The sequence below is a fragment of the Anneissia japonica genome, unplaced genomic scaffold (assembly GCF_011630105.1).
Source record: "Anneissia japonica isolate Jap-2015-1 unplaced genomic scaffold, ASM1163010v1 scaffold287834_len5846547_cov211, whole genome shotgun sequence".
In the NCBI taxonomy this organism is placed as follows: domain Eukaryota; kingdom Metazoa; phylum Echinodermata; class Crinoidea; order Comatulida; family Comatulidae; genus Anneissia; species Anneissia japonica.
The window spans coordinates 2,692,199-2,710,837 of NW_022704992.1; the positions used below are offsets into that span (position 1 = coordinate 2,692,199).

Consider the following 18,639-nt stretch of genomic DNA (forward strand, 5'->3'; position numbering starts at 1 on the left):
GGGAAACAAGGTTTACTTGATTAGACATAATTATTTAAAAGACACACACACACACACACATATATATATATACATAATATATACACATATTCATATGCCTATATCAAAACCATATCTATACACATAGTATACTGTTAAAGCGTTAAAGTTTTGGCTTTCCTGTTCACTCATTTTTCACGATAATTACTGACTCTCACTGCCCTATCTTACCTAGCCTTTTGCTTCTCTCTTGCTTTTTCTACCCTAACTCACTCGCCACTGAGGAAGGACTAGTGTTCTCTGAAAGTCCTGGATCTCTTTCTGGCTGTTTATCTACGTTTACTTTTTAGCTGTTGCTTATCAATATCAAATTTTTATCTCTACCGAGATGCAGCCATTGTTTCCAACAGCATTCTTATTTTTCAGCATTTTGCCTTTCAATATTCATACATACATATCTACTACAGTAGTACATGTTGTCAATAGCATTTTATAACACTGATTTTCCACTTGCTCTCAACCTCTTCCCACCCAACCACTAAAATGGTATTGTTCCATGTATGGTCAAACCATTACAGTACAACATACAAAATTACGTTTACATAATGAAAATTACCTTCTTGTTTATACCTACTAACTCATCGTAAAGTAAGAAGTAATTTTCAATTGTAAGATAACGACTTTCTCCAAGGCATGTTACTCGGTACATTATGTTTTGTGGATGATTAGATAGTAATCAATTGAATGTTTTTCATCAAAAAACGCCAAAGGCAAAAATAAAATTGGAAAGCCTTATGTACAGTCTTCTTGAGATTTTAATTTTATAAACAATAGTGAGAAGTAAAAACACAATTTTGATATTAGTATAATAAATTTAATTTGATATCACTACGTTTATTTCAAAATTAAAATTTTTAGAAGTAGTATTTGGTGAATTTTCACAAGGCCATACTTTTCATATTTCTGATCAATGTAATTGAGTCTAAAATTTTGTAAAAGTATGAGTCCATTCGATCTTAAGCACAATAGTTTTTCTTAAGCGAGACTATACCAAGTTTCGCAAACTTATTTTTTTTAAAGATTGTCAGTGGAAAGTGTAAAAAAATTAGAATCAAATTTTGTTTTCTTATTTAGCAAATAGTTTCACCAAAAACATCCAGATAGGGAGAAAATAAAAATGAAATTTTATTGGTGAATGTAAACAGCGTAGTATATGGGATGGTTAAATGCTTTAAATCTATATAATTGAGGAAGAATTAGGCGTAATAAAAATTTATAAAAAAAAAATTACTATTTTTTGTGGTGGCGGGTATGCTAATTGGCCAAAAATTAAATTATAAATATTCTAAATCATTACTGGTGGTCAGCGAGTTTGCTAAACAAGGTAAAAAAAAAAATTATCGCCTTATTTCAACCAATGAAAAATACCAATATGTAACTACTGTACTAACTTAATGACAAAATAAGAGTGACTTTGCTGAATAAAAGCAATACAATTGGTCTTAATAATAATTTCAAGTAAATAATAATTTGAATTAATGACAGCACATTTTATACTCCTGGGTGGAGAGAGATGTGGATAAAGTGCCTTGTTCAAGGTCACAAGCGAAATACACATCGAGGATTAAAACCCCAACTTTAAGCCGAAATGATGAGCCGAAACGCATCCGTTGTGCCAACCATGCTCATACACAGTTATTACAAATGCAAAATTAGCTAGGACACCAATGGAAAACTATAGCTACAATACTAATGATGGATATAGAAATACAATAGTAATACTGGTAATGTACAATAATACTGTATTTATAAATGCATTATCAGCAATATTAATTTTATATTATGCTTTTCTTCACATTGAAATATTATAAGTCAATTGTGATGTCATCACTGCAACTTATAATATTATTTGCCTATCCTCCACGTACAATAATTTTTCACATAGTATACACTTGGCTCGATTATTTTTAGGTTCGTATGCAAGACCAATTCAACTTTTATAGGCCACATATCACGTACCACGAAAAATTATTATACTTGGTTAGATTTAATGCATTCAAAAATTTCCTCGGGCCCTGCAGGCCCTCAGAAAATTTGTTCCAAGTATTAAATCTAACCTTTGTATAAAAGTTTTCTGCTGGGGTACTATGCACAGCTCTACTAATTGCTTATTTGCACTACCAGCAGTATTAATTTTAAATTTATGCTTTTCTTCACAATGACATAAAAGCATAAAATTGTACGAGTTGCTTGAGTTTGAATTTTTCCTACATAGCAGTTCTGTTTTGTGAATAATTCTAATGTAAATTACATCGGCATATTAAGTCCCTATTGGAAATTGTCCAATCTTTTAAGACATACTGCACAAAACATAGCAATAAAAATATAAGTGTCACAAATATTGCAAGATAAATTCTTATTAAAAACCTAAGAATATTACTTTAAAGACCAGTTGAAGGTTCAATATATTCATAATTTTTTTTTCATCATAAAAATATCTTGCATACTATTAGGCCAAATAAAGAAAATTACTATTTTCTCGTCCCCTAGCACATCCATTTTCTCTGCTTCATCAATTTTATTTTTTTTTATTTCATTTATTTTATGAAATGTACGAAAATGTGGCTAACTCAAATCAGTAAAATTCCTCTCGATTGTTGTTGGGGATACATATGGTATGAATCATGTCTAGTGCTTCTTTTATTTGCTTTCAATGTGTCTACTTGGTAAAAGTGAGAAAGTAGTAGCTGTTTCTCATCGACTTTCTTGGATTTGCCATCTCGGAGTAAAAAAAAAAAAAAAACAAGAAAAAAGCGCCCTCATTCTCCTTTTTTTCAATATTAGGACGAGAAACAACTTTTTTTTTTACCTGGCCTTATGGAATCCTGACAAACTTATTCAAGAAAGTCATACTTACAGTGGGACGTGATTGAAATAAGGATTTATACAAACTTGCCAGTCTGGTAGTCTATGCAACCGTGATCTGAACCAAGAAACATCAATTACAAGACTCATTATAGAAAAACATTTGCCATTTAGCTGTGCTAGCATTTCAAAGACTTCCGTCGCAAAGCGTACATCTCTGCTGGAATTACATTTATACTGCTTTAGTCTTAGAAATCAAACTTAATTCATTGAACATTCTTGAAAAACAAAATCGATATTAGCTTAAGTTTATTAACTACATCAAAGTTCCGCGAACAGTGGGTTGAAACTACTGTATTAGTGAGTTTCTGAAATTTGTGCTTCAATAAACGTACTGTAACTGTATCGGGTAGGCTATACCTGTCATTAACACTGTATTTCCTTAAGTTGTTGTTCAACTTAAGGAAATACAGTGGTAATGACAGGTATAGCTGTATTTCCTTAAGTTGAACATACTGTACCTCGAGAATGGGGTTTAATTCTTTGATAAATGACATCCAAAACGTTGAAACACTGAAAAATATATTCATGACAATATTTATCAAGTCTATCAAGACTTAATTTGGGTTCAAATAATTAAATTTTTTTTTTATGATCAAGCCTTAAAATTAATTCCAACTCCGCATGCATAAGCTGTACAAATAAGAGTTTGGCATCGTGAAGCATGTTGCTATAACTACTGTATTCTGAAGCACAAAACATCCCCCGCCATATATTATTCCCCTTTCTGTCTAAAGATTCAATGATGTTTATCGGTTAAAATTACATTACATTATTATCTTATTTAACACATTTCATATCATTTCTAGACAAATGTATTTAACATTAACTTGTGTAAATATATTTTTTTACAAAGCAATTAATATTTAGAATTTTATCTTTTTAAGTATTTTACTTTAATATACTGTATAGGCAATGTTATATGGTGGCCCCCGATCAAATTGATGATAGTATATTTTTATACTGATGTTTTGAATAATCACTACTGTATGTATACACCATTATATTCACCAACTGGATCTAACTAACTAAAAACCCTCTTGATGTTGAGGAATTCTAATTCAGTGATACTGCTAATTATCTCATTAGCATATATCTTCAGCTAGTTTGTCAGGTTTCAGCATATGGCACCATTAATAAATGATCTTGTGTAACTAAACCGCAGCTCATTTCAAATTACCAGCAAATATACCTCATCTTAATATACTTCTGGCTTACCTTCTCATTTTATCAACATCTTAACTCTACCTTGCCTTCTATAGCATGCACCTAACTAATTGCTTGGTTGTAATCTGATACCCTACCTATTTGATCTAAATAACTTAATTAAAGCACTTTCTAACAATCCAAAACCATAACAACAGTAAACCAAAACAAACAAAACCTTTATCATAAATGAATCAGAACCAATATTAGTGATCTATGGTATTCAAACAAGAACATCCTAAAGCAGACAACAAATTTCTCACTGTACAGCACTTCAATTTTAATACTTTCAGGGGTCCGAGGTTGGAAGAAGTCACCAGGAGATCTGATTAATTGAGCTTTCATAATTAACAATTAAATTTGTTTTGTATTGGCACTGACTTCTGGGATATAATTGATAATAAAAGTAGTAAAAATGTGCAAATGTCATGAATTTGTCATGAAGATGGGGCATTTTCTGGAAGATTTGAGATGTCCCAATTTCCAGAAGACTCTGGAGAACTAAGACCCCTGTACTGTACTTAAGGCTGTAATTATTGAGTCACATGAGATAAAATATTATACAAGACGTATGCAAAATGTTGCATAGATTTCATAAGCGATGGTGGCACAGCGGGAGGGGGAGGGATGCCCTTGTCAGAGAGCACAACACAATGTGTCAGGGAGAAAAACAAATTCCTATGTAATTTTTACAGATTTTGAGTCTCAACTAAAAAGCCAGGGGATATACTGTATATGCTAACTTAGGCAAAAACCTTTTTTTTCTGTGAATCTGATAAGATACAATAAGAAACTAGAGATACTATGTTCAATAGAACATGAACCCAGTCTTTTTTTTTCAGGATTTGACCCCCAAGATGACCCATGTTACCTGTGACCTCAAGCTGTGAAGACGCCAAGTTTGTTAGCTGTCTGTCTAATGCAATTGGTCCAATCCTTTGTCAATAGCAATATTTGATAATTTTCACCCTAATGACCCTTGTGACTTTTGACTTTAATTGACATTGAGATCATATTAAAATATATTTACAATGTCCTCAGTATCATACATTTTAAATTTGAGCAACATAAAAAAATATTGAAAGGACTGACCTTTGACCTATGAACTTTGACCTATAGGGTAAAAACTTTTTTTTTCATGTTTAGAGGTCCTAAAGATCATTCCTGGTAAATTTGACCAAGATGACCCCTATGTAACCCCATGATCCCAGACGGGTGTAGGAGGTGTAACTGCTTCATAATGATCAAATTTGATTGAAGTCAGTTCAATTGTTTGCAATTTGTAGCATTTTGAACCTTTGACCAATGAACTTTGAAATATCGGTGAAGATTATTTTTTCATGTTTACAAGGTCCCAAGGATCATTCCGGTAAATTTGAGCTCAATTGGGCTATTAGCTCAATTGGGCTATTTTGAAAAGTTGACCCTGATGACCCCATGTGACCTCTGATCCCAGACTGGGGTGTAGGTGTCAGTGGTTCTTAATGACCAAATTTGATTGAATTCAGTCCAATCGTTCGCCATTAGTAGCGTTTTGAAATTTTACCAGATAGATCAAAAAAATATAACCCTTTAATGACGTTTGACACTAAATCCCTGACCCTTATGCCAATGCATGTGTGCCCAGGACAAGACTGTGCTATGTTATTTGTGACAGCAGTCTTTTATTAGGGAGGTTTCGATTTCACGACGACGGTAGGACGTAGAACGTATGACGTCACTAAAAGTCATCTGCGCATGCGAGAACTTTAAGATCACCTCTTCGAGTAGATTCTTGAACACAATTTGGCCAAATCTACGTATGCAGATAACGTAGGACGCCAGGTAGGATGGTCACGCATGAGTGATTCCGTTCTATTGTCTCGTTGTCGCACAAATCGAAAGCTCCCTATTCATTTTTTATTGGATTTTTTACACTAATGACCCTATTAGGGCCAGAATGGCCAGAAAGAAAGAAACTGCTCAAAAACAGAACCCAGTCAGCCTGCTGCTTACTGGGTAAAGACCAAAAAATGTGAGAATATATGTGAGGTCTCACCACGAAATGAGACGCATCGTTGGTGAAATCATTTTGAGATAATCACCAAAATAGGTCAAATTCAAAAATTTACACAATTTTGATTTTAATGTTTTTTGATAACTTGACATTTATATTTAATGATTATATACTTTTTAGGTGAATTTTCTTACTAAAACAGTGTTCTCTCTGCATATTCTGTAATTCTAGTCCTATTATTTATACAGGAGAGTTTATCTTGAAGGCCAATTTTTTCAAAATGTGGTTTTTTAAAATGCTCACATCTCTGGATCTACATATCCTAGTGAAGCCATTCAAAGACCAAATTAAAGATTATAATGTGATCTACCCAAATATAATATAAACTCAATTTTTGATATTCCAACCATGAGACTCATTTTGTGGTGAGGCCTCACATATATAATGGAGCATGTTATTCTACCAGCAACATTCAAATCAATATTATTTGAAGAATTTGTTTTTGTTAAAGGGCATGTGTTACGCAATCAACCACTAAATTTGACCAAAATCTGACAGCGACAGAGTAGTACAGTATATACTGTAGAATCTCAATAAATACTGGTTGAAGCTGGAATGAATGATGATTGTTTAATATCATTTTTCCCTCTCAATATCATAATTGTAATCACCAGCTATAAGTTAATTATCATAGGGAAAGTTGACCTACTTACTATATAATAATTAGGTAGCATTATTAGGCCTATCAATGGTCTCACACTGGCTTGCTTGAGATTTCTTCTGGATTTGCTTGAGATTGGACATTTTTTGCGCAAAATCACAAACCTTAAGGAAAATAAGTCAAGCGTCGATATAATATACACCTTTATAGTGAATACATTGATACAAGGTCCTACTTTGATATCCTATTTAGTTTTCTTCAATTTCTGCTAAGGCGGCGTCAAACACTATGACGTCCGATACGGGAACGCTATTGCCGATAGTTGTGTTTGTACATGTATGTTTGTTTTGAGAAAATATCACATTAGAAAAATATAATTTGAAGAAATTCTGCAAATGCGTGAGAATATATAGGCCTTGTGCGAGGGCGTGAGGTCGAAGTTAAATGCGTGAGACTCCCACAAGATGCACAAGACTTGACAATCTGCAAAAAATATTGCAGGCTTTTGTGTTATTTATAATTAAGAAATTAGTTCTTTAAAGAATTAAATATTCTAAAGACAATTCAGGTGAAATCTTATACCTTCTTGAAAAAAAAAGGCTTCAACTTAGATTTACAAGTAATTACAGTAAGTAATTGTATAATAAACCCAAGTCACATATAAAAGGAATCTGAATATGACATCGACGTTGTATTCTGTATCCACGGCTACATTCTATTGACATATGATTCATACTGAACCGCCACCGGAAAATACACAATTGTTGATTATATCTAAATTGATCAAAAACTAGTTACTCTTCCAAGGAGTACTATGTCTAGTCATTAAGGCGTCATTTTAGGCTGAAACATTTTGTAATCAATATAATTTTCTATGTGCATAGCATCTCCGATGACAATTTCTTGCCAACAAACACTTAAAGCTAATGTCCACCATGGATGTTTAAATCATCCATGCAGTTGTCTATTATAATTGTGAGAGATGGTACTGTACTGTACATCTATTTATAAAGCTGCACGCTGCATTACAGTTAATCGTAGGACGAATAGAACAGGATGTTGACATTTTATCAGGCATACTAGTTTGAATGTTGGCACTTAAGTATGACTGTCTGTAACTATTTTCTTTTCCATATAGAAAAATTCCAATAATATGACATTAACTTTAAGCATAAGACAGGAAGGGGAAAAAAAGCGAAGTGAAAACAGTAAAGGGAATTTTTTAAATGCAGGTAATTATCTTTCTGTAAAAGACCAAATAAGTAAATGCAAACCTAAAGGAGCATTAAGGGCCTATGGCGTCACATTTGTCAATGTTTGACAGCCATAATATGAAAGCAACATTTTTTCCCAATGATGCCTCTATTAATCATACTATTATTATATGACGTTATTGGAGCACACCTCTCTAGAATGTCTTGTACAGTATGTGTAGCAAGCAATAAGACCTCATCGCAATTTTCAGTAATGACAACCTAATTACTGTAAAAAAACCCACTTACTACAAAGTTAATTTCTTAATACTGAAGTATTAAGAAATGCAAACACAATACTATGCTTTACTATTGTTTTACATAAAAAAATTTCTTAATAGTCTTTCTTCAGTATTATTACCAAGATTTTTTTACAAAACATAAATACATTTTTACGATGTTTATGTTTACGTACTGTAGGTACATCCTGCAAAGCACCTCATGATCCAAAACAACAGGGTAACAGGGGGTGTATGGACCAGTAAACTGCGGTAACCACCTACTCGTCTCAAAAGATTACTGGGTTCCTTAAAGTGCACATGAGACAATTGTGTACACTGGGCCTATGGTTTATAGTCCTTATCCCAGAAGATTTGCTCCACCTCCAGAACCACAGACGAGCATGCCGTTCGAACCAACCAGTGCTGATATTATGGCTGTAGGTTTGCGGCGCTCCTACCCTTAACCGCTCAGCCATCCATCTCACATAACTGATGATTGGTGCCTTATGTTCTTTTTCTCAAAAACATGATTATCTTTATTTCATATTTTTCAACCTTTGAGACCAACCTGAACTCGTTTGAATGGAGCCCTTGATATCAAGGAAGGTAATCATTTATCACATGAATAGAAATGATAACAATTTACCTGGTCATTAAGATATGCTATAAGGATAATTGATACTGTTCATTTTGAATCCAAACAAATGTACTAGAATATACATGTTCTGAACAGATGGTAAACCATTTCCAAAAGTTAACACTGTTTATACCTTGAACATCAGACTTAAGAATTTATCTACTGTATCAATTTGCTGATTCATGGATTTGATTGTAATGCACCTTTCCCAAGTGTCAATCAAACTTAGCAACTGGCCAATCACTTCATGAATACGTGCTTGTCCCACAAACACCGTTGTTTAACACATACACATGCTTAAAATTTTGTGGGAGCTTAGTAATTTAAACTGACAGTGCAAATTATATAATAATATAAATAATACTGTAATTCTGGATTTATATAGAGCCTCACGTTGTCACAACCTTGAGGCGCTTAACAACATAGAGAAGAAAATCAACAAATGTGCAGATGTACCGTTAATTATTTATCCAATATTTTGGGGTTTTAATTCAGTTAAATTTAGTTTAATAATTATTTTGATGATTATTAATAATTATTACAATAGTTTGGAAATTGTAACGATTTTTATTCAACTCGGCACACACAGATTCTTTCATAGCGTGTTACTTTTCAGACATATACTGCAGAAGTGCCATACTGACAAACATTCCCCCCATCCAACAATGGTGGGACTAAGGTGGTCTAGACCTCAATCTGGAAAAAGTTCATTCCTGGGGCCTCCTATTCAAATTCTGGGATCAGAAAAATTCCAGGCTGGGTTTAAGACCGACCATAATACTAACTTGAGTAAGGACAAAATGTTTTGTGATGATTTACCGTCCAGATGCGTACACAGTTCTGGAAGAAACATATCGTCCCACCATTATTTTAAATGTCTTACCATTATTGGCCAACGACAAAACTGGGGGGGGGGGGCGCGTCTTATACGGCCGACATACAAACATCGTCCAAAAACCTTCTCAAACTCAGGGGTTGTCTTATACGTGAGTATATATGGTGATACAAATTTACAAATATAAGGTAATTTAAAATTAGGCATTTTATACTAATAATGTATTATCAAATGAGCTGAAATTAATGTTTGATAAATTATTTGATACTACTACTCAAAATATAGTAAACTTGGCAGAATTATATAGATACGATTAATTAGATAATTGAATATTAATAAATTTTTCATATCACCAGTTTTTTAATCTACTATGTTTCTATATCTACAATATCATCTGAAAAGAGTAAAATATTCATTTTTACAATCATAAAATATGATGTATGAATAATTTATGACAAGCACTTGGCATTTATTCTTTTTGTTGTGCATTTTCTGTGATTGTTAACGTCATGAGAAATTTATTTAAATCCAATTAAAAAATCATATTTTTAGAGTCGGAAGCTAAGGAATAAAAGCCATCCACTGATTTGGGAATTTTCAATTTCCATTCCATTATTTGAGATTTATATCGTAAGACTTCTCCAGTTTCGTTTTAATAACCACCCAAGAAATTGCTTAATTGGAAAATACACGTTCGACTATTGATTTGTGAAAATTCAAACTCCTAGTATGCGCAGTACATTCACCTAATATTAGTACAAAGGTGTGAATTCGACGATTGCGAAACCGCAACTTGTATGAAAATCAATCACACCAAATAATAGTTGAAGCTCTAAAGAGTAGTGGCTTAATTCTATTAGCATTCTTCCTTGTTTGTTCACAGAAGACCTAATGTAATTATACGTCATTGCTTACCAACTATAACATAAGGACTTATCAACATCAAACATCATCTACACCATACAAAATACAGTACTTGAAACCAATTCAAAGCACAATAATTATCAATATGAATGGAATTATAAAAATAACAAGGATGATCATGAATAGTACAGTAATTGATATGATGATCGTGATAATGTTGAAAATAATGATAATGATTTTTATAATAATGGTGATGTATGATGATTACTATGACAAATAGTGACTATGATTTTTTGTACCAAAGATGATGACAATTGTAATGATGATTAATTATGATATATGAAATCATTAATATGATTTTGATGATGTTGAATGACAGATAATGATCTTGATAAATGTGGTACTGAGGAAGATAATATGATGAATGATAAATGGTGTTAGTGAGAATGATAATTATAATGATTTTGAAATGACTAATGATCAAGATAAGCATGGTAATGATGATGATATTATGATGATAAATGGTGTTACTGATATGATGATGATAATAATGATTTTGAAAATGATAAATATGACGATGAATGGAAATTTTACAATCATGTTGATAATGATAATGATGCCAATGGTGATGATGGTTAAAAATTTTACAATGGTAGATGGATGGATTTATTTGGTGCACCAAGGATAAACCACGAAAGTCTGAAGAAGACTAATTTCCAGTGGGTCCTTCTGGTAGTGATTGGGCAGTACACCGAGAGACAATCCCCTACTAATTTCGGAAGAGATGCGTTTTTTAAACTACACATGGGCCATAAATGCACACGGGATCAACAGCTTAAATGTCTCATCCCAAAGACGGTGCACTATTGTAACTTGCATTTCAGACAAGGAGAGCAGAAATGGGAATTAAACCGGGGACCAAGAGATCTTCACAGTTCAGCGCACACACACACACACAATGGCTACCAGCAGTTTAGCAGACTGAGCTAAGCTCATCTCACATGATGATGAAAATTATTGATAATAATAATAAATGGTGATTAATGATGATATGGTGACCATGACAACTACAGCTTACTGATAAAGATTACTGTATGACTATCATGATTACTAGTGTTTAATAGTTGCAGACTACATGTGATGTGTACTGTAGTGTCTATAGTAAGTAGTACTATAATTGTTTACAGTATATGCTAAAAACAGGCACAAATATAATATGCCTTTGCTTCAAATATAAGATTGGCACAACCATTTAATATTTTTTAAATGTTATGCACATTTCATTCCAGCATGAGTTGGCTATTTTGCACTGGGTCCCAGTTGACATGTGCATGTCATATGCCATCGGCGCCATCCAACATACTGAAGCTACAGCATTAATGCTAATCCCTGAAAACTGACCTCCAATCCATATTACAATATTTCATCATTTTATTATTCATATTCCATACATTGTAGTAAGTCTTTAAATTAGGCAAAATTAGAAAAATTCATGTTTTTAATGACATCTTTCAACCCAAAATTACTGTATTGTAGGTTTCGGGAGAAGAGTTCTCAACTAAAGTAGTTTGTCTACCATAAGAGCCTCTAAAGTACTTTAAGAGCTAACAACTAAGTATGTATTAACTGTACATTCAACCTGGTGGTTGTATGCATTGACAAATAATAGTCTTTTGTACCCGTTTTATACATAAAAAAAATTAATTAACAATGCGTAATAATCTTGATGGCCGGCGACCATAGGAAACTGTTGGCCTGGTATTGGCTTCAGTGGTGCCAAGAGGCCGAGGTAACCGGGGCAAGTGCCCGGGGGAAAGGGTCGGGCAATATCTGGGGCCCACAATAACTAGGTAAAATTATTAAAAATAAAAAAATAAAATAAAAAAAATATTAAACGTATACATTCATCCAGTATCATTCATGTGTTTTTCCTACGATTATTGTAAATAAAGCTGAATTGTAATTCTTTTTTTTTATGACTTCACGACTACTACTCTAGAGTTTATGTTTACAATGTATCAAATAGTAAGTTATTTATGTTATTAATTTATAATTATAAAAGGCTTGGACCCTGGACATTGTGAATATACATACAAGTTAGAAAATATGAATAGACCTGATAGAGATTCAATTGCCAAATAAATACTGAATTAATGTATTAAATCAGTGGCGGAATCTTTCAAAATTTAACAAAAATTGAGAAAAAAAAGAAAATTCTACTCAAATTTAAGTCTAAAAGTGCCATTTCCTGCCGTCCAGAGGCGCCATAATCATAAATTTTCTTCAACCATGGTGGAGCTGAGGAAATGATAGACCATCCATTGTGACAGTCCTTCTCTGGACCCCTTTTATTTCAAATTCTGGTATGCGCCACTGTAAACTTTGATACCTACTGTATATTATGAATCTTTCTAGCACATTTGAATAAAAGTAAGGATAGCTTTTACTTTTTTTGTTTCTGTACTTTATCTTTTTTATAACCTGGTGAAATTAGGCACTCTTTAATCGATTAAATTAGTCCTCTAATCCGTTAAAAGGCCATAGCTTCCAAGGAGAAGGGGGAGGGGGTGTCTCTTATGACACCACCAGGGATCTTTCCCTTGATCTCGCTGGGGCCCCAGACGGTCTTCAGACCACCTACTAATGGGGAGCCCGCGACCGCTCTCAGCGGCCATTGGCTTACTCATCTCCCTGCGTTTACACGCAATATCAATACTCAGTAAGTGCCATGGAAGCTTTTCCACAATACAGTAGTATCACATTATAATAGAAAACGACTATAATATATATGGCAGCATCTGAATGTAGTGTAAAGTTCCTACGTGATAATCAGCTTCTAACTGGCTACTATAAACTCTATATTCCCCACCCATCCCCACCCCCCCACAAAAAAAACCCTGAAGGCATACTTACACTTAAGAACCACACAAATTGTTGGCATTTATCATAGAAGTATTCCACATAATGTACAAGATCGCTGTTAACCTTTTCGTAAGAACAACATGCATGACACAATCAGACAAATAATTACCCAGTAGGGGAAAAGTGAATCCATTCGTAAGCAAATATGTAAATCGTGAGTTACGAAACTAAATCCAAGCTCATTTGGGAAATTTAAAATATTTAATGGGACAGTTTTGGAATATACTGCGGCTTTGCATAGTTATAATTCACAGATATAGAGCAAGTTAAATCAATCATACAGTATGCAACAATGTACCTTCATATATTAGCATAATGGCTTGGACCTACTTCAGCCAGAATGCACTAAGTGTACAACAAATTGGCAAATTATAATTCATTCTCCTATCGGCTCAATAAGGCCAAACTGAAAAAACAACATGTTTCTCATTTTTGGGGTTAATCTAAAATAAAGATCATTACAGTACAAAGAAAAGTAACTAAAATGAATACTTATGTAAAATGATTTTTTAACTAAATTGTATGGTTTTAATTAACTGGTACTTAATTTTTTTATTGGCTAGAACCAAAATCACACAAAACAAAATTTGATGTGTGCTAATTGCACATGTGTGCTAATTTACTCAAACATACAGTATGTTTGAGTAAATAAGCACCCAGCAAAATCGCTGTGTTGTTATCAGCAGGCGTAGTAGGGGAGGGGTGGGTTTTGGAATGTGTATTATGAAATTGAACACAACCAAATGATTCACCTAAAATTTTGAAATTACCAAGCGGACCTGATCACATGATGTCTACTGAAGTCTTATTCCCGGCTTGATAAGAGACCAGTCCGATACACCCGGCCTCTTGGATATGATTGGTAAGGTCCCACAAAAACGATAGCATAAACATACAGTATGTCACTGTGTGCTGTTGGTCTACCAACCAAGCACGTTTGTCGGAAGAAACGCGTATTCCACCCTGCTCCGATTGGTAAGTTGATTGACAGGTCTATTATGGGCACGCAAGCATTGCCTCACCTCGATTTTGAGCGTAGTGACTAAATCTTCACATAGCACAATCAAAGTTAGTTTGCATGTAGAAATGCTGGTAGACCTAATTATACAACTAGGGTGGCCTGTTTGTGACAACTCCCTGATACAACATACAGTACTAATTTATTCTCGTTCTGTGTGCAAATAATAAACCTGAGAATAAGAATTATAATAATTAAAAGAATGATATCGAGGCCTAGTCAAGCAAAAACAAAAAAACAAAAACAAAAACAAAAAACAAAAAAAACAAAAACAAAAAAAAACCTGACAGCAGTAAGAAATACGAGGCTGGGCCTAGTGTATATTTGACATTGACAGCTCTTCTTCATCAGGTGAAGTGACTCCGCTTCAATCCAGAAATTCGCACCGAATCGTTTGACGCCTTCATCCAACATTAAACACAATTTATAATTGAATAACACTGACTATCGTGCTTATACTATTCAAAAGACAAGCCTAAATACATAGTTTATTTTTTACCTCATCAACGAATGCACCGTGTTCGAAACTTTGCCCCTACTTTCAGATGGTAATATGCAGCTTGATGTTGCTCGCTGGCGAAGGCTTTAAAACATACTAAGATTTACGTCAAGATACAAGCAAAGAATATAGATAGATACAAGACATAAAATAAAACACCATCAATCGCCGACGCCGCCGCCTATGCTGATAGATGGCGCTATTAATATTTTTTAGCCCGTCACATTAAAAAAAACATAAGTGACACAAACCGATCCTAACATCGAAAATATAGGGTCGTTTTTACAAGTGATTTTTTTAAAATGCTGTTTTATCAAGGAAGAGCTCACACTGCTTTTGTATGTTATTAAACGTCACTTTTCCAAGTTTTGATTTATAAATTAAGTTACTAGCATTAGGACTATTGTACCTTAGTCCTAAATTGTCTCAGTGTAGTTACCATACCAACCAAAAAGTGATGGAGTGCAGTCAAAGATCCTTGACTGCAGTCCAGTGGCGTATCTAGGGGCCGGGGGCCAGATTTATCAAACTAGAAATCAGCTTAAATTCGTCTTAAGTTCATTTTTTGCATAAGTCAAATTTATCCATATTGCTTAGCTTAAAAATTGCTTAAAATTAGAAAGTCAATTGTACGTTGGCGCCATCTAAGACGATTTTTAAGCCAAGATTTTGCCAAGATTGGGTAATAAATCAGCTTAAGATAGGGACATCTTAACTTTTTTGACTTAAGACATTTGCTAAGCTGAGATTGATAAAGCCCGGGCCAGGGACGTATACGGTAGTGTGGGGCGGGGGAGCCGTTGTATACGGTGTTAAAATTTTAAAGTTTGTTTTTGCTAGATACAAATTCTTTCCAAGGATCACTCAAAATAAATACTTTTAATTTATGTAATGCATCAGCACACGTTATACATATGCCTACTATAATAACACATAGGCCTAAGTGTGATTTTAAAAAATCTTAAATCAGGTCTTTCAGATACAGAAATGTGATATTTGTATGGTTCAGTTTGGTTTTATCGTTTTGCAAGCTCTGTAAAGTTTTGTTTTAATACTATAATACTATTAGTAGTACGATGGTGATAATAGATAATAATATTAAGAAGTCAAGAAAATTGTGCTAAAGGCGAAAAAGTAAGTTGTGATTTGTTGATCACAATTATTATAGTATAGTTAAAGCTTAGTAAGCTATAGTTAGGCCTAAGTTGTCTTGGATATTAGGTAGGACTAGCTCCCTGATAAAAGATTATGAGAAATTTGTTGGCGCTTTATTTTTACTATATAATGGTGATGGTGATGAGATACTATTTCCTTAAATTTTCGCACCTCAGCCCCAACCATGGTGGGCCTGAGATGTTTGTGAAATCACGGCTTTGAAGTATATAGAGTACGTACGGTACCCAAAAACAATGTTTATAAGCTTTATTTTTCTATGATGGTATATCACACATATTAATAAGATCTCTATGGTTGCCGAAAATCGCTGATAAAAGATCTTGAGAAATTTGTTGGCGATTCATTTTGAGTATATGTAGGCCTAATCAATGCCGTAGCCAGCTATTGGGACAGTTGGACTGTCCCACACAATTTTTCTATTGGGTCCACAAAGAATGGGTCTACATTCAAAAATAGGTCTAAATTATGCTGTTTTAGCACAAAATGAGTCCTGTTTTTGAATTATAGGTCCAGGTTTCTCATATTTTCGCGTAAAATTGGCCAACTTTTAAGAAAATGGGTACCGTACAGATTTTTCATATTTTTGCATAAAATGGGTCCACTTTTAAGAAAATGGGTCCACATTATTTGAATTTACGCGTAAAGTGATTCCACAATGATATTGTTCCGCACTGTTTGAAAATCCTGGCTACAGCATTGTATGTAACAGTGATGTGATGATGATGAATTTTACAAAAAATGTCATTTTCTGGTCATCTAGAGGTACTATTTCCTCAAATTTTCGCACTTCAGATCCAACCATGGTGGGACTGAGGTGGGTGACGGCTCACGAAATATCCCCCCACCCCACCTCCACCTTTCAAAACAGATTGTGCCCTTCCTGACATTAAACTCCATCGAGTCGACACCTGACTCAGAGTATGTCTTAGTGACTGCTGATAAGGCGGGAGTGCATAAATTTGTTTTTAGGGTGTGCTGGATTTACATGCCCATTTTTCGTGATTATGACTAGGCCTATTTTGGATAAAGAATGTTTTGAGCAGTGGTGGATTGGAGGCCCCCTCTATCTAATTTCTTTTTAATGGAAAAAAAAAAGAGAAAAATATATGCCTCGATCCAAAATTAAGTCTGAGAGTGTAATTTCCAGCCATCTAGAAGTGCCCTAATCATAAATTTTCTTGGGTGTTCCTCAATCTGTAAAAGTCCCTCCCTGGGTCACCTCTCTGTTGAATTTCTGGATCCACCACTGTTAAGTTTTATAAAATTATTGTTAGGATTACTATATTATTTATAATGCGTTTATTGCGATTTTCACTTTATCATCTCAGAACAGCCCTAAAAATTTTCAGAGCGCGCTAATTTCCGGGGCTTCTCTCCTGGACCCCCACGGGGTCCTACGTACCTCGCATAACGGCTCCCTCCCTTTCAAAATCCTGGCTACGTCCCTGCTAAGGGCTCAAGCCACCCCTCATCCATAAAATGTCAGTTTATATAGGCCTACTCAAGATACCATTTTGCATATGCATGTATTCGTACTAATCATATATTTTTCAGAAACTGAAGCATGACAACATAAAGGTAGCAGTTATTTTTTTTTATTGTACGAAACAAAACTTCCGTGCCTTACACTATGTAGGCCTACACAAATCCTAAAGTAAACTAGGAGGTAGGCCTAAGTATGCTTCTTTTTCCCCTTTTTTTTTTTGTTAATTAAGCAAAAAATGGTATGTATAAATCTTCATAATCTTACAAGTCTCCCCGCCCTCTAATAAAAGACCCCAATCAAAGCCCGTTTTACACTAGGTGAATATATTTTTGCTCAAATCGAAAGCGTCGGTACGGTTCGCTTCTCGGTTGGTTGCGCACCTTTTCGACTCGCAAGAAGTAGAAACAGTCCGAAATACTGATCCACATAAACCAACGCTTTTGATTCGCGCGAATAAATTCGCGTAGGTTATGGTAAAACCGGCTTTAAGACCACCTCCAATTAAGCACTAGGCCTACTTTTCTGTGATCCCAAATTAACCCGTTTATTTTATCTTTATTCTTATTAGAAACAAAGCTGCTAAAGACCATGCCCAGTCCCATAAGGGTCTTCAATTGGACGGAGACCTGTATAATAATAATAATAATGACGACGACACCGACGCCGACAACGGCGACGACGCCGCAGGGGTGGCGCCAGCGGGGGCCAGGGAGCCAGGGCCCTCGTCGGGGAGAAAAAGCACAATTCGTCGGGGGAGAAAAAAAAATTGTATGTATTTGCTACATAGGTCTATTAGTACGGTAGGCTCTAAAATCGATTAGGTAAGTCTTTGAAACCCCTAAATTGTCAAAATTTTCGGGGCTCGGCTCCCTGGACCACTTTCGAAACCTTTTAATCAAAGCTCTACCAGCCCACTTTGCTTTCGTCGTGGAAATCTGACCCCTTGTCGGGGGAACTGGCC

At 34.5% G+C, this 18,639-nt stretch overlaps 1 protein-coding gene across 4 annotated transcripts in view; it reads right to left on the minus strand.

Annotated features, from left to right (window-relative positions):
• LOC117104903 overlaps positions 1 to 15,194 on the minus strand; it is a 56,715-nt gene extending 41,521 nt beyond the window's left edge. For all 4 annotated transcript variants that reach the window (XM_033245809.1, XM_033245811.1, XM_033245808.1 and 1 more), the window contains exon 1: positions 15,017 to 15,194. The gene's annotated coding sequence lies outside the window, so the exon portion shown is untranslated. The remainder of the gene's footprint in view (positions 1 to 15,016) is intronic.
• Between the last annotated feature and the right edge of the window lie 3,445 nt (positions 15,195 to 18,639).